The 17,495-nt window shown below is 47.6% G+C and overlaps 1 long non-coding RNA gene across 1 annotated transcript in view; it reads right to left on the bottom strand.

Moving 5' to 3' along the window:
* The window catches only part of LOC140697538 (uncharacterized), a 45,919-nt gene that overhangs the window by 27,359 nt on the left and 1,065 nt on the right, over window positions 1–17,495 (bottom strand). The window lies entirely within an intron of this gene.

Raw genomic sequence — 17,495 nt, forward strand, 5'->3', positions numbered from 1 at the left:
CTGGGATGCAAACCCAGACCTTACTGATCTCATGCTCATTTCCCTTCAGCTACATTGTCTCTTGACTTTAGAATATTAAAATAAGATAGAAGAATTCACAACAAGATGAAGGGTCTCCTTTGTCTCTTTAAACTGAACTCTAGGCTGAATTTAAAGAAACGCACCTTGAGGAAGCTCACACACATGTAAGCAAGTCAGACTTGTTTTACTCTTTTTTTTTTTTTAAATTGAAGTATAGTCAGTTACAATGTGTCAATTTCTGGTATGCAGCATAATGTCCCAGTCATGCATATGTATACATGTATTTGTTTTCATATTCTTTTTCATTAAAGATTATTACAAGATACTAGATATAGATCCCTGTGCTATACAGAAGAAATTTGTTTTTTATCTATTTTTATCTACAGTGGTTAATATCTGCAAATCTCAAACTTCCAAATTTATGTCTGTGAGTCTGTTTTGTACATGAGTTTATTAGCGTCCCCTTTTTTCTTTCTTTCTTTCTTTTTTTAGATTCTACATATGAGTGATATCATATGGTATTTTTCTTTCTCTTTCTGGCTTACTTCACCTAGAATGACAACTTTCAGGTTGCTGCAAATGGCATTATTTCATTATTTTTTATTGCTGAGTAGTATTCCATTGTATAAATATACCACAGCTTCTTAATCCAGTCATCTGTCGATGGACATTTAGGTTGCTTCGTATCTTGGCTATTGTAAGTAGTGCTGCTATGAACATTACAGTGCATGTTATCTTTTCAAATTAGAGTTCCCTCCGGATATATGCCCAGGAGTGGGATTGCTAAATCATAAGTTAAGTCTATTTTTAGTTTTTTGAGGAATCTCCATACTGTTTTTCATAGTGGCTGCACCAAACTGCATTCCCACCAGCAGTGCAGGAGGGTTTCCTTTTCTCCACACCCTCTCCAGCACTTAACTGTTTGTGGACTTTTTAATGATGGCCATTCTAAAGTATTAAACATTATTTTTAGATCATTTTTAGGATTACAGGAAGAGTGGAAAGTAATTGAGTTTCCATACCCCCTCTTGCCCACCTTATTATTAGCATCTTACATTTGTGTGGTGCATCAATTGCAAATAATGAGCTGACATTGATACATTATTATTAACTAAAGTCAATAGTTTACATCTGGGTTCACTCTGAGTAGTACAGTTCTTTGGGCTTTGACAAAAGGGTAATGACATGTACCCACTGTGATAGAACGGTACAGAATAGTTTCACTGGAGCGAGAATCAGGCTTCACAGAAGGAGTAGAATGTTGAACTTTTAAAAATAGACGAGATTTCAGAAGGACCAAGAATCCTCAACAAAGCCAAAGAGGAAGGAATGCACAAGGCATTATTCAAGAGGTAGTGGTTAGATCAGTTTGTCTTACGCTAAGGGGTCATATTTGGGGAAATAACAACAACAAGAGTGAACATTTATTTGGCACCACTACATGTCAGGCAATCACTGAACATTTTACATCAACTAACTGATCCACAGAACAATTTATAATATAGGTGCATAACTACCATTTTAAATAACAGATGTGCAAATTAAAGCTTGGAAGGGTTTTTAAAAACTTCTCCGAAGTGACATAATAGATATTTGGAGGATCTGGGATACAAACTGGGTAGAATGAAGCCAGAATCCTTTGACTAAGCCACTACACTAGAATGAATGCCTCTAAAATGAAACCAGAAGAAGACAGCAGATAAATTAGAAAAGGTAATTTGGAGACCATTTGAGATTGACTTGGATGTCAGGTTAAAAAGTTGTTTTCTTTCAGAAACAGTTTTCAAGATAAGTATATTCTAGTATTACTTTTGGTAGTTGAAACCAGTAAAAAGGACAGATATTGATCTGCAGAATTTTGTCTGCTTCATAACAGCTTATAAAAGCTAAAAAAACCAAACCCTGCTGTTGAGGAGAATGTTACGAAAAAGCTGTATTTGGCGAGAACATCATGAAGGTAAGTAATGTCATGTAGATTAGAGGGAAAGACAGAGACTTAAAGGAGAATCACTTAGAAGTTTACTGACGTCTTTCAGGTGCTGGTCCAGAAACGTTGGGGAATGGCAGCTGTATGAATTAAAATAAAAGGATGGTTATGGCAGGATATGTGGGGAGGAACTGACGAGTCTTGGGGATGAGGAAGATGTCTGGAAAAGACACGGGTGACGGGGAGAATGATGGAACTATTTTGAGAAATTCTAAAGGTTAAGGGAGGGGATAGTATTAAAGAACACGGAATTGTCTAGCAGAGGGTTGGAAATAACGTCTGAAGCTCAGCAAGAGGGTCAGGTCTAGTTATGGATTTGAGAATCGCCTTCATAACAGAGATGAGAGTGAAGGAAAGAGAGAGGAAGGAAAGAAGAAATGATTCGGCCACGCATGGAAGAAGGAAGACATCTCTGCAGAGACAGGAGAGGGACACTCAGCGGGGGCAGCAGAAGAATCAAATAGGACAGAGACGTTGGAGTCCAGGAGTAAGAGGGCTTCAGTAGGAAACAAACGAAGACAAAATTGCCAGATGTTACACTGAGATGAGAGGGGACAATGACCAGAACAGAGCCTTTGGGGTCCTTTAACACGAACTGGAAAACATAGAGGAGCGAAAGAATGGAGAAGTGGATGGTTGGAGAGTAGGGAGCAGTGCCCAGGGATGCTCAAAGCACAGGAAGAGCGTGACTTTTCTCAGGCATTGAAGACCCAAGAGGGTAGATTTGCTTAAAGCTGTTGTTCAGACGCCAGGGGAACGAGCTCAAGTGACTGGGAAGAGAGCTGCTTGAAACCAAAACTGAGCAGCTGACTTAAGGAGCAGCAAGAAGAGACGGTCTTCCAAACAGTCTGCAGAAAGCACTGCAGGGGTGACTCTGGAGGGAAGGGGGCGGTGCGGTAGGAAGGAGAATGAATTATCACTGTATTTTGAGTTCCATACCACTAACGATTATTACCCATTTAAACAAATTAAGTGTTAAAATAATAAAAGATGGCAAGAAATATGGAGTAGGATTAAGAACCTGGACTGAAAGAGTCCATAGGCTGCAGGGCAAACAGGTGAGAGCCACCAGCATCCCCTCATCCTCACAAACTAAGCGGCATCGAGATGAAATCAGAGACTCTAAGGTCGTATGTGGAAAAGGAGTTTTCTCCTCTGAGCAGAAGATGTGCAGTAGGCTTAGGTCCTGAGGTCTGATTCTGCTTTTCATTCCTTCACTAGCTGTGGCAAGAAAAATCCGTTGGAAGCAAAGGTGCGGCTCTTCCTCTATCACCTTCTTTGTCTTTTAGTCTTTTTTCCCCTCCCATTTTTGTTTTTGTTTGTTTTTTGTTTTGTTTTGTTTTGTAAGGTCTTTGCATCATACGCCGTGGATTCAACGATGTATTCATAGCTGATTTTTTCATTGGAAAGAAATGTTAGTTTTAACATTAGTCCAAGGAGAGAGCCTGATTAGGAAGGCAAATCAGCTCCCGAGAATGATCAAATGGTACATTTCAAAAACAGATGGTAATGATTTAGGGATTATCCATTGGCTTCCCATGCTTTTGCTCACCTCCAACAGCACCGCTAACCACGAGGTGACGTGGAATCCATAAAATCCTTTAAAGCAAATGCAAAAGTCCCAGCCATCACCTAAAGTCTAGCTCTCCCCCCATGGGACTGATTTAGACTGCAATCAATTGTGTGTGTGCTCAGAGGGGGAAAATGTTAGAGTTAGCACTTGCCAATAGCTAATCAGAGTCCAGGGTTATTCTGTTTTTAAACTAATTTTGTTCTCTCTCTCTAAACACACACACACACACACACACACACACACACACACACACACACCCCAAATGTGGAGAAACCCAGGCTAATCTCATTGCTGAGCACTGGTGTTAAGGATGGAATCACTCTCTTGAAATCCAAGTCGATGTGTTATAACAGCCCTGGGCCCTGGGCCCATGTGAAGAGGAAGCCACTTTACTTGATAATGATTGGATGCTGCTCTTTGCTCCTTTAGGCATTTCTATTTAAGGTGTCTGGAGTCTTTTGAGCTCCAGAGTCAAGTCCTTAAAACAGAAGAAAAAAGCCCATGGTGGAAAAGGCAAGCTATGTATCAGATTCTACCAGGAGCTCAGCGCTGGGAACCAGGGGCTGGCCTGGAGACAGCATCTAATGCATCGGCTCCATTGTGTAACCCCACTGTGGCAGCCCCACAGGGGAGGCCACCTGGGGCCAGGGGAGGAGAGGGCAGGAGGCTGAGGTCCAGCTGCCCTTTGGGGGTCCTTCAAGGCACCAGGACCAGGCTCCACGTCAAGTACCTGGCTTGTGGTCAGGCAAAGATTTGGGGTATTCTAAGTGTGAAAGATAGTCTTGGAGATACAGTTTGTGAGCCAAAAATTCCAGAAGTTGAGGGACATTCTGAAGGTTTGTAGAAACAGCCAAGCAGCCTGTTTGAAATGCTGGCCTGTCCTGGGCACTTCAGGATGTTCGCTCATTCTGCGCTGAATTCACTTCTCACTCATCACATTTGTCTTTGACCTCACGGTTCCTGGAGAAGTTCCTGGCAGCGTGGACCAGCATCTGCCAATTACCTCAGAAGTGAGCTCAAAAGTCAAAAAGGCATAATTATGCCTTTTTGGGGGCAAAATTAGGCTGTGTTTGGACTTACAGGGCTGGAGGTGGGACAGTCTGCTTTTCTGGATGATTCTACCAACTGGAGAGGAACCAAGTCCCCTGCTGACCCCAGGCAGCAGGATTTGGGATGTAGGATGTTCTGCGCATCCTGAGAGCCCTTCTGGCACAGGAATATCAGAAAGGGAGAATTCCTAGCATTAGTGTTTAAGATTTTGGCACCCACAAAAGCTCTTGCATTCAGAAAGCTCTGGCCCACCATGAAAGCAGTCAGCAAGAGAGAAGTGGGTCAGACAGGGTGATTTGTCTCCCTCCCTAAGAAGCCTGCAAAGCATCACAACACTCATCTCTTCCAGGTGGACCTGGGGCACCGAGAGTTCCAAATTCCAAGATGGCCCCACGCACCTGGCCCAGGAGAAGGTTGCTGTACCAGGAGCACTGGGGTTTGAGCTTAACTGTCCTGCTAAACCTTGTTAGCTGTGTGCTCCCCAGAGGCCTTGTTTCCCCCTGAAGGGAGAAAATCAGACTCTCCGCCCATGAAAAGGAAGCACACACTTCCGCCCTGGTTGCCTGCACCACTGAGGCAAAACCACCACCCTGCCAGAGGGTGCCTGGCAAGAGGCCAGCAACAGATGAGCCGGACTAGGATTAACAGGATCCAGGTGTAGACCCAGGAACAGCAACCCAAGAGGGTGAGAAGCATCGGAAAGTTCATGCCTCCCTCGAGGTCCTCAGGGGATGGGAGCTGCACTGTCTGGTGGCAGGCAGCCATCAGCCACCAGGCCCTGGTGCTGCATTGAGAAGGGGAAGACAGGACCCAGGGAGGGAGGGCAGAGGAACAGGCCTGGGAAGAAGCCCAGAACCCCAGCCCCAAAGTGGGCACAAATTCAGGACTTGGACAGGTCAGACTAGACCCCAGGAACTGGGGCCAGGGAACGAAATCAGCATGGGAGCAAAAAGGGTCACTTGATGTTGAGTTGGGTTGGGGAGCTATTAGCATAGGACCAAGACTGTAACTTAACAGCCACATGCAGCACCAGTGGTGAGAAGAGGTGTTCATTCTTCTAACATTAAACAACCTTTTCATGCTCTGGAGACCCAGGTAAACAAGACCCCTTATCCCCAAGGAGTTCCTAGCAAGATGGGGGAAAACAGCCTTGCAAACTAGTAATTTTAACAGAGCAGCTAGAGTGTGCAGCCCACCCCCAGAGCACAGAGCATTGGAACTGGAGAAGAGGAGGAGGGCAGACAGGCTCTCCAAGTGAGCCAGGAACAAGCCGGGGGTGTCTGGACAGCAGGTCTCCCTCTGGACCTGACCCACAGACGGTGAGGGGCCATGGAGAGGCTGCTGACATCAGTTCAGGGTGTTTGGCCAGAAGCAGCAGAAACCTGTTCTCACTCAAGCAAGAAAACACACGTAGGGGAAGGATGAAGTTTGCTCACCCACCTGAAGCACAGCCAGGCGTTTAGGAAAAGGACTGAAAACCAGGGCTGCTCTGGGAGCTCAGAGTTTTAGGGAGCCACCAAGGGAACAAGTCAACTACACCCCACTCCACCAGAAAGCTGGAATCCAGGGAGGGTCTGACACAAAGCTGGGGTCACGTGCCCACCCTGACTGACAGTCCCACCAAGACCAGGTAAAGTGGGTGGCACGTCCCTAAAGGGAAATCAGGGTTCCAGAGCCAAAGAAGAAGGTCGACTCCTGGGTGGCCAAAAATGAACTGACAGCATGCCTCGAGTGTGTAGGCTGGGGAGTGACATAAACACACCTATAGTCTGGAGCCCTCTCGCACAGGGCCAGACAGTAAACATCTTCAGCCTCATGGGCCACATGCTCCCTGGTGCGTGGACTCGGCGCTGACGTACAGCAGAAGAGCAGACAGACAATACGTGCACGAACGGGCATGGCTGTGTGCCTATAAAGCTATACTTCTAAAAAGAGGCCAGGGCTGCTCTGGACCGGACCGACCTCTGATTTATGCCAAATTAAAGTAAAAGAAAGCTGCAGGGGAGGAGAGAAAGAAAGCAAAGAGAACAAATAAGAAACCGTCTTGCTCTGAAAATGTGTCCTGTGAGTTTCCTAGCTAAGTGCAATCTACTGGGAACATTTCTTCTCTTTGGGATAAAACTACCCGTAGGTTAAGAGTCCCTTTACAAACTTCACCTTCCTGAGCACCAAGTTCTGTTTCCTCCTGTATTTAACTTATTTCTTAATTGTCTGTCTCCATAGGGGGTTCCATTTGTTTGGTATCTTCTGGAGGCTTTTGGTTCCGGCCAAGGCAGCAGCAGTCCCCCTCAGCAGGATACCAGCAATGTACTGCCTTTTTTTCCCTTTTTCTTTATCATTGTGCTGGAACCATGGGTTTCCCAGTGTGGTACACCTGCATTTATTTGAGTCCATTTTAAAAAATACACCACCGCCATCACACCCGCACTGCCTGGGTGGCCATCCAGCTCACGGCTGGCAGCCCTCAGAGCCTTCCTCTGTAGCGCATCTGAGTCATCACAGCGCAGCCAAGGAGAAGGGGCTGGGGACTTGGAGACAGCAGGCAGGAGACAGCAGCCATGGCAAGGCAAAAACCCAGCCCCTCTTTTGTAATCACCTCTTCAGGATGAGGCAATATGCTATGAATTAGTGTGTTCCAGGCCTGGAGTGGTAACATATGGTGTATCTCTGCTCATTCTACATTAAATCCTGACATTTTGCAGCTGTCAAGATAAAGCTGTTTATATGAGTAACATTGTAGTTTGTTTATAGGGAAATAATGTGTAGCAAGTTATGATTAATCAAGGTGTCTAAAATCGGCTGGAGGCTTCTAAATAGATTTGTTTTCACTGCCATGCTTTTTGTCTCCTAAAGCAGGGGTTTAGTCACCCCATCCCTCACCCCCTAGTACCCCACCCACTTCTCCATCCTGTCCCCTGGGAGAAGGGGGAGAGGCAGGCTGGGCCACTCACTGAGAGGTATGGTTGCAGAAGCAAGAAAAGTCAGCATGGGGCGACGTGACAGGAAGAAATCACCTGGAACTCTTCTGAGCCCTAAAAAGCCCCTCAAAGAGCTGCTGTCTTCTTCAACCCTGTATTTCTGCATTTGGAACTCAAATCTCCAGTTGGATTGTTATCACGCAGAGCTGTGAGGTTTTCCAAGATCCATGACGTCATGGGGACTTGAGGCAATGCAGATTTGGGGGGTGGTTCTCATCTTCTAGAGATCATTTGATCTCCTCCTTATGTCTGTGGCTCTGGGTTCAAATTTTCTCTTTGGAGGAAAATTGTTTAGCATCCAGGGCTCTTAAAAGGAAAGGCCCTCACACAGCCTCCTGCTGAGCTTTCCTCCCAAGGCCAGATTCCTTCCACTGACAGATAGTCTCTGGTCCTGCCTGATCCTTCTTGGCAGGAGAAGTAAACCCACTTGCATGATTTGGGGAGGGTCAAATTTGGGGAGGAAATCAGTCCTCTGATCCTGGGCTTCATCCATTCTAGTTTTGCCCTCTGGAGCAACTTGGAGCTGGCTGATGGCTTCTCTGCATGAAAATCCTTCAGATCTTGGTCAACAGCTACCATCTCCTCAGAGGCAAAGCTCACAGCTCCCCAGCAGTGCTTGGAGGGCCCAGCCCCACTCCTCCCTGGCCACCCTACCCCCAGCACTTGCTGGCTTGTCTTTATTCACCCAGGAACATGGGCTCCAGAATGGACCCATCGCTGTGTGTGAGGTGGCTGGCAGCACCAGCTGAGCTCTCTGCCCCCATGTCCTTCGGTCCCAGGCTCACATGAGGGTGTGGTCTGATGACACCGTGAGTACCAGAGTCTCAGAAGAGTGATCATCATTATTATCAGCCCTGACATTTCTATAGAACTTTGTACATTTCAAAGGACTTTCCTTTGGTTCAGGTACAAAACTGCACCTCACTACCAGAATGCCTCTTAGGTACTAGGTATACTTATTCAGAGCCTTTGAGCCAAATTGCAAATATGGCTCCAAAATGAATCTCTGCATGCAAGACGCATGCTTGGATACACACACGTGCACGCACGTGCATCTTTCAGTGCTGGGAAGGCAGTGATCCTTGTCCCAATGTTGGCCAAGTAGAGAAGTGAGAAGCCAGCTGCCACCAAAGGGGCACAAAGCAATTCAAGACATTACAGGGGCAGCTTCATGCACTGACCAGAAGACGCATAAGCATACATTCTTGCAGCTCTGTTCATGGTGCAGTGTTGAGGGCCAGCTGCCTCTTTGACCATGGAGGCAGAGCCAGCAGTAGCAGCAAAAGGAGGAAGCAAGTTGCTGTAGCATCACAGCCCTGCTGTGTCTCCTGCCTTCCTGGAAGCACAGAAGACAGCTGGCAGCAAGGCAGGCAGGAGGTGAGGCAGGGAAGGTAGGAATTTGCTGCCTGAGAGAATGGGGCAATTCCACGGCTAAGGAAGAGACCCTGAGTCACCACCCAACCCCTCTTCAGCAAATAGCTTGCCCTCCTCCAAATCATTTGCACCTTGTATGTGCTTCTACAAGTGTCCACTGTGAATGCTTATAGACAAAAAGCAGGTGGCCCAGGCTAGAAACTTAGGAGACACTCGTGTTCAAAGTGGAGGGGAGGAAATGAAGCCACTGGAGGAGCCTGGGCAGGACTGGGCAAGGGGCAGAAGGAGAACATGGGGGCAGTTTTGAGGATTAGCCAGGTATAATCAGTCCAGAGAACTTGCTGGGTCAAGGGGTTGAGCCTGAATTGGAAGGTATTGAGTTTAACATCACTGAGCCCTCCCTCCTGGGGTTTGGAGATTATTTCATGTCCTTAACTGGAGAGCTCAGAGATCCCCTCTAGTATTGCCATGTGGCAGAGAGAGGAGCACTGAGGTTCCCATTTCACGTGTAAGAGAACACAAGAAGACCAAGCCCATCCAGCCAGGGAGGAAGGATGCAGGAAGAAAGGATGACTGCAGAAGGCGGTGCCTTCTGAAAACAAACAGAACAGACAAATAAATACAGAACTGAAACCAGTCAGGAACCTGGCACTCTCCCTCCACTCCTGCCACCTCCCCACGTTCCTTTTCCTGCCGAGACAGCTGACTGAGCCTCTGGTCAGAAATTAATATCGCACGGGACAGTTAATAAAAGTTGAACCGTCCCCCCACCACCCCCATGAGTGAGCGGTGCCTGGAGCAGAGCTGACAGCCTGGCAGATGAAGGAAGGAGGGGAGGCAATCCCTCCCCCAGCCGAGTCCACCTGCAGGGGGAGGGGGTGCGGAAGAAGCACAAAGCCAATTTCTTCCCATAAAAAATGATATGAGGTGAAAAACCGTTTACTGCACATTAGGATCCATGGTTGGGCCATTTGTATGTTTTACTGGGATGGTTATGTCACCAAATGAAGCCTGAAAAATCCATCATGGGCAGGGAGCCTGACAGTGGCCCAGTCAGGGGAAGGCGGGGAGGGTGGCAGCTGGACAGGAGAGGAGGAATGGGAAGGGACAGACGTTGGTTTTATGGGGGACCACATGCACTGTCCTCAGATCGCTCAGGTTCACATCTGATGAATCCCCCGGCAGCCCTGTGGTTACTTGTCTTTCTAAATAGAAAGCTCAGGGGTTCCCTCTACCCTTCCGAGGTCCTTCTTGGCTGCTTTGGAGGAAGCACTAATCCACTGCCCCCAGTTCAGCGGGTGACTTTTAATTAAATGCCTATGTGCTAGGCTGGGAACCCAGAGGTGATAACTGCCCTGTCGTCCCCATCACCTGGCAGGACCACACATCCATCCTTTAATCCTTGCCCAAACCACACTCAAGGTTAGAGAAAAATGGGACTAAATACCTTGAAAACTGGGGAGCTGGTATCCAGGTATCGAATGGAGTGGAAAGTGGCAGGAGGGAGTGTGGGAAGGTCATTTGAGTGAATGCCATTAATCAGGTGCTCTGCTAATGCCACAGCTGGCATCGGAAATGCCACTTCTCACTCACTTCCATGGCCCCTCCCCGGGACCTCTCCCCTTACATCTGAGCACGGTGTCCAGCTCTTACAAACTGATCATCCCCAGGCAGTGTAATTCTAGGAATGAGGTGCCTTCCTGGCTTCCCTATTATACCACTGACCCCCTGCCACCTGTGACCCTTGGACTTCAGAGCCAGAAAAGCCAAGAGAATGTTTGAGCCCTTTGTTATCCAGGTGAAGAAACTGAGGCTGGTATAACCACAGGGTCTCCTAATTCCCAGCCCACCCCTCTACGCCCGGCTGCTGCTCGAGGGCCAAGCTTTGCAAGCACAAGAGAGTCCCAAATTGTTAACATCACCTTCCCTGACCACCTGGAGTATAATCCACATCTCAGTCACAGGCAGCGAGGACATTTGCTAGAATGGATGTGTTCTCATCCCACCCTCCTGCCCCACCATCTCACTTTCCTCTTTCATATCACATTAAGAAATAAGGATACAAACTGTGAGGGCTGGTATATTACAGGCAATTGCCAGTGACTGAAGGAGAGGGGAAGGAATGTCACTAGATGTCAAAGGAGTGGATGGGCTGTCCAAGATTGCTGCCTGGATTCCCAGAACCACAAACAGCCACGAGATGATCAAGAACAAGATGAATGGAATAGTCGATGAAGGTCCTTGACCACAACTGGAAACAATGCGCGGCAGCCAAGCGGACTGGCACGATGCTGATTTTTGTTACAAGTTCATCCGAGGACAAATCAGATGCTGCACTGACACAGCATCAACTCAGCTGTTCAGTTCATCCTTCCAGGTTAAGGAAATGGATGCCAGAAGGACAAAAATCCCATGTCGGGTAGCCAAGATGTGTGTCCAGTCCTGACACGTGCAGGGTCCTGTGGAGTGGGAGCAAAGCAAGAGCCTCGCAAGGACCTGAGTCCCAGAGTAGGTGCCCACAGCGGAGGAACAGGACCCCCGCGGCTGGGAGGCAGCCCGGGGCAGCAGACACACACGCAAGCTGTGGCACCACCAGGAGGCTTGAGTTTTAAAGCCTGTTCTGCTGCTTACTAGAAGTGTTACCCTGAGCAATTTCATGAACTTCTCCTCACTTCAGTTTCCCATCTGTAAAATGGGGACAATAATAGTGCTCACCTTGTAAGGCTGCTAAGGACTTAATAGATGATTACTTGCAAGTGTTTCAAACAGGGACTGGCACATGGTAAGAGCTAGAGAAGCATTAAATGAAATTAATGAGTCTGATGTGAACAAAGAAAACAAAAGCCCTGAAACAAAAGGCAGAAATATTTCTTAATATTTATACAATGGAATACTACTCAGCCATAAAAACTGACAACATAATACCATTTGCAGCAACATGGATGCTCCTGGAGAATGTCATTCTAAGTGAAGTAAGCCAGAAAGAGAAAGAAAAATACCATATGAGATCACTCATATGTGGAATCTAAAAAACAAAACCAAAAACAAACAAACAAACAAACAAAAACAAAGCGTAAATACAGGACAGAAATAGACTCATAGACAGAGAATACAGACTTGTGGTTGCCAGGGGGGTGGAGGGTGGGAAGGGATAGACTGGGATTTCAAAATTGTAGAATAGACAAACAACATTACACTGTATAGCACAGGGAAATATACACAAAATGTTATGATAACTCACAGAGAAAAAAATGTGACCATGAGTGTGTATATGTCCATGAATGACTGAAAAATTGTGCTGAACACTGGAATTTGACACAACATTGTAAAATGATTATAAATCAATAAAAAATGTTAAAAAAAATTTCTCTATAGGTAAAGCTGGAGGTGAGTGAAGGGGACGCTCCAACCACACACCCCATGCTTGACAGGTATGCCCTCGTTTCTCGAGTCCTGTCCCACGTGTGCAGGTTCACTCTGCAGCCGGAGTGTTGCCTATGAAACAGGATCCTCCGACATGCATCTTATTTTCTTACTCAGTTTCAAGGTAAAATTAGGGTTGTGTCCCTCAGGGAGAAAGTCTGCCCCCCAATACCAGAAACTCCCTAGAGAAATCCTGTTAAAATCACGTATTTAAAGGGACATCAATATTCTTCTGATGGGAGTATTAGTAACAATAAATAAATTGCCAAATAGGACTGCAAACTAGCAGGACTGCTTGGTACGTGAGTGACAGTTAACATCTCATGGGAAAGAGCAGTGACAGCTGAACATGTCACCAATGACATGGTCTTGATTGCACAGAATATGAGGGGCTCCTGCCAGGAGCAGGGGGCAAACTGGGGTGACGACAGCCAGGGCAGGGGAGATCCAGGCTGCAAGGGTGGGCTGTCCACTGCCGGAGCAGCCTGCAGCCCAGAGCACTGTGTCTAGGCAGGGGCAGAGGGCAAGGTCCAGGGCTGGGGGCCTTGGAGACGGATCAAGTTGTCCCCAGCCTGGCCCTGGTCCAATGAGCCAGAAGTTGACCTGAGTGTGGAGGCAGGACACCATGACAACACTTCTGGAGACTGATGTGTTTACATCAGGTGGACATTTGGACCCTTAGTGGAACAGATGTGGGAGAATCCCAGAAACCACAGCTAGCTCTGGACAAGGAACCAGCCAAGCGGGGTGGAACTCTGGGGTCAGGAGGGGTGGAGCCCGCCCTCTTCCATGAAGAGGGGAGAGGGAGAAATGGGAGTGGGGAGAGTCAGGATGCAGAAGATCCAAACAGAAGACCAAACGGCGGGGCTCATGTAAGGAAGCTGCCATCCTCAGGGGGACCACATCCAGCCCAAGGGGTGGGTCAGTAGGATGATCCCAAACCCTTCCAGGCGGTGGGGCAAGGGCAAAACGAACAGGGCTGGGGTAGCTGGGGACAGAAAGACTGACTGTGAGATGCAACGATTGAACTCTTGAGGTCTTGGAGCTTCTACCAAATTTCCATCATGGGCTGATAAGTCATAGCCTAAAGCCTGTCTCCAGGGACTCCCTGGAAGCAGCTGCGTTTTGGAAATGAGTTGGTCACCACCCTGCAGATGCAGAAATCCAGTCCAAGTCAAACATTCCTGACACTGAAGGAAGAAAACAGTAGAGGGGTGCAAACACTGGGCCCTGACAGTGGGACACAAAGCAAGCGGGCATGTCCTTCCCAGTCACACTGCCCATGGCACGTGGAAAAGGACTTTCCTTTACCACACTGACTGAGCAGGAGAGTGTGACTCATCAGCTCATCCCCTGATCCCCAAACCTTGCTTATATAAATTGTTCTAAAATGTCCCGTGGACATAAAACTTGTTAATGGACTTTTGGTTGGTAGAGAGGTGAGGGACACTGATTATGGAGTGCAGGGGACCTCTGCCTTTTATATTTCTTTCACGTTTTACTTTTTACAGTAATCATGTCTTACTTTTATAATAAAAAGTTATATTAGAAGAATGTGTTATGGGAAGACATACAGGACTTTTGGAAATAACCTCTGGAAAGTTTCTGCAAGAGTCAAATTTATATGAGTTGCTGCAGATTTGGAGCCATTGTCATGTCCAGAAACAAGGAAATTCTTGACAGGAGGTTGTAGTGGGAACTGGACTCTCCCCTGCCCTGACTTTCTTTCTGCCTTACCCTGGTAATTAGGAACTTGCACCCCGGCTGAGCTGTCGGGAAGAAACTTTCCACCCCATTCCAACCTGTCCCGTGAGTAAGCACCCCCCGCTCTGAAAGAAGAGTGATGTATGACTGGACCGGCTGGCTTCCAACCTCCGGGAGCTGGAGCCCCCTTCCTCCGCTCTTCTCATGATGCCATGGTGAGGCTCGGAATTCTGCCTCATATCTGGTCCTACCAACCTTTTTGGGGAACATCCGCTTTGGTTTAGGCGCTGAGGCACCCGGACGGGTGGGAAGCCCAGCACTGACAGCAATCCTAGCTGCCGGCGTCCAGCACAGTTGATGGGACAGTGGCCACGCTGCAGGACACCCCAGGTGTGCGTTCAGCCCTTTGGACTGGTAAACACACCTCTTAACCTTGCAGGGTATAAACAGATGACAGCAAATGTGACAGAGGAATGCAGGATCGATTTTCTGAGTCAAGAGCCCCTCCTAATTTACACACTCTATAATTGCCAATATTCCAGATCTTGATAGACATCTATTCTAGCAGCTCAAGATACGATCTTATCTCCCGCTCCCCCCCCTCTACCCTAACACACTGACGCTGTTAGGCTGCAGAGGGACCTTGCAGAGTTCGATAATCTTTCCAAGGTCACAGAACAAGCCAAGGGCAGGACAGATAGCACCGTGTCCAACTTTCCTGGCCTCAGTGCTGCCCCTTCTCACATTACCTCGCCTCACATAGATTTCTGTCATCAGACGAGAAAAGTCACTCAATCAGGAACTTTGTAAGTCGCTGGAATAAGGAAAGACATGGGTCTCATCCCTGGGGAGGCCCGAGGCAGGCAGATAGAAGTGGAGGAAGTGAAGCGTGTCCCCAGGCCAGGTGGTACTGATTTAATAAAGGCTTTACAGGCGATGACAAAAGAAGGCCCCAAACTCTGCCCCTCCCCTCGTCTAAGCCTCCCTGCTGTTCTTTTAATAGAAGCATTTCCCCTCCCTCCAAAAAAACCTCACAAATATGGTGTGTGAAATATCAGAACTAATTAGACCAAATGGTGTTCGTATCTGTCACTGGTTTTTCTGGGCGAGAGCAGCCTGTGTCGTGGAGGGAAATTTCGTTAACTAATTAAGGACAGTTTTTAGGGGAGAGTGTCATGTTGCTGTGGGAAAGAGGAAGGGGAGGACTGGAGAGGTTTCTCGGATGGGCTGATTAAGGAAAACCAAGAATAGAGATAAAAAGCACAGCGACCACAGAGTGACCAGGAAGATGATGTGGGAGAGAGGGAGGAAGAGGACTGAGTCAGCCTTGGAGGCAGCCAGTTTTATTGTTCTTATAGTCAAAAGAGGACACAGTTTGCACACCAGCATAAGTGCGCTTTCTGTACCAATAAACAAATTTGTAGGAAGGAGGAGGCAGTTTGTCCAAAGTTGGTACTTAGCAGTTGTTAATGTCATTATCACACAACCAAGAGCAAAGACCGCATCTCATTTTCTTTCTATTTTCCAGCTCTCAGCTGTGTGGTGTTGGTAGTTACCCTCAAATTTTCCAACCAGAAAACAGTTGAGGAAGAAGAGGAAGTATTTATATGAGCATAATTTGTGCTGGAGACAATCTAAGATCTTTTGATGTTTTTGAGATCAAACTAGGACTGATTAGCAGAATTTATCAGGAGGGAGGCTTTGATCCAAAATAAAGAACTTTTTAATGATTAGAACTGTTCAAGAAATGAAACAGGCTGCTGTGTGATGAAGATGGCACCCAGGTTCCTGTGTGTTTGAGGTGAGGCCATGAGGCATCAGGCAAAGATGTTTGGAAGGGGTTCCTGCAATGGGACATTGACTTTGGGGTCCCTTAAGCATTGAGATTCCATGAATCTATAGATTTTTGAGCTGCAACGGGCTGTCTACTTCAGTTACAGATGATGAAGACTATTTTGCATGAGGAAGTAGTAAGGCAAAGCCCTGGGAAGGCTTTGAAAGCCTTCATACAAAAGTCATTGAAATGGGAGGAGGATCAGCAGGAATCCTTCTGGAAATGTCCACGTGCTGCATGGCCCTGGCACAAGGTGGGAGTGCAGGCAGGTAGGGACACAACTTCAAGAGTTCTTCCTTCTTCTCACCTCCTCTGCAGTGCCCACAGCTCCCAGGCAAAGGCATGCTTGGGGGACAAAAGAGAACTTAAAGGACATATTTTGTTCAGTTGATGAGCACATCCTCAATTGCTTTTAACAGTCCTCCTGACCCACACCAGTGCCACAAGGCTGCCTGGACACGTCGCCTCTGGCCAGAGAGCGACTTCTGATGATTTTTCCACTGACGAGCCTGGAGGACCAATGGTGCTTGAGGAAAGGGCGAGGGGCAGAGGTGGGAAGAGGCAGCCAGATGCAGTGGGCAAGAGGTAAACCCGACCCTAGACTGGACGGGAATTCTGGCCCTGCCACTCACTGATTATGTGGGTACATTTCTTGGCTTTTCTGGCCTCTGTTGCTCTTAAAAGAGGACAATATCGTCCTTAGTCTGTAGGATTGTTGTGAAGATCGTGAATTCACATGGCAGGTGGATGCTGAGAACAGAATGTGGGATGCAGTAAGTGCTATGTGAGTGTCCTGGTCCAGGAGGACTAGTGACACTGCCCTCCAAACTGATACCCCTGTCCTTTGAGGATGTGAAACAGGGAAGCCACAGTGGTCTCGGATTCCAGGAAGGCCTCCATCAAGTGGCTGAGACATTGAGTGTTCAGGACTGTGATGAGGGTGGAGATGGTTCATACAAACCAAATTTCAAAGAGAAAAAAAAAAAAAAAACAGGTCAGGGAGTGAGGGAAGGAAGACCAGAGCAAAACGTTCCCTGGGGACTGGGGGACTGTCTGTGTACCATTTCTCTGACTGCTCCCCAAGCCCTAGAGATCACGTGGCCCTCCGCAGGGCGCTGCAGGGGAGAGCTCCAGCTCCTCCTGGGCCCCACGCAGTCATCCCCTCACCGGGCTCTCTGCCAGCAATGGCTTTTCTCCTAACAACTTTTAAGCACCTCCAAGATAGACTTTGCAACTCGCATAATGGATGGGGGACTGAGACAGGCAGCTTCGGCTTGCTCAGAGTCACAGCATGAGTGTGTGGGGCCTGGGGCCAGACCCGCCTTGTCCTGCTGTTGCCAGGCCCCCCAGCCATGGCTCCCCTCCCTGCTGGTCTGCTCCACACCCTCCACCAGCATTTGTTTTGCTGGTCTAATAACGCTGCCCCTGCACTTTGGCTCTGCTTGCTTTAATATACACATAGATTACAGCTACATTAAAGAAGCCCAAAAATACCAAAGCAGAACTAAAGCAATTATTATAATGCAGCCTTAACAGCAGCTGTAAAGAGAG

Source organism: Vicugna pacos, chromosome 7 (assembly GCF_048564905.1).
Source record: "Vicugna pacos chromosome 7, VicPac4, whole genome shotgun sequence".
NCBI lineage: Eukaryota > Metazoa > Chordata > Mammalia > Artiodactyla > Camelidae > Vicugna > Vicugna pacos.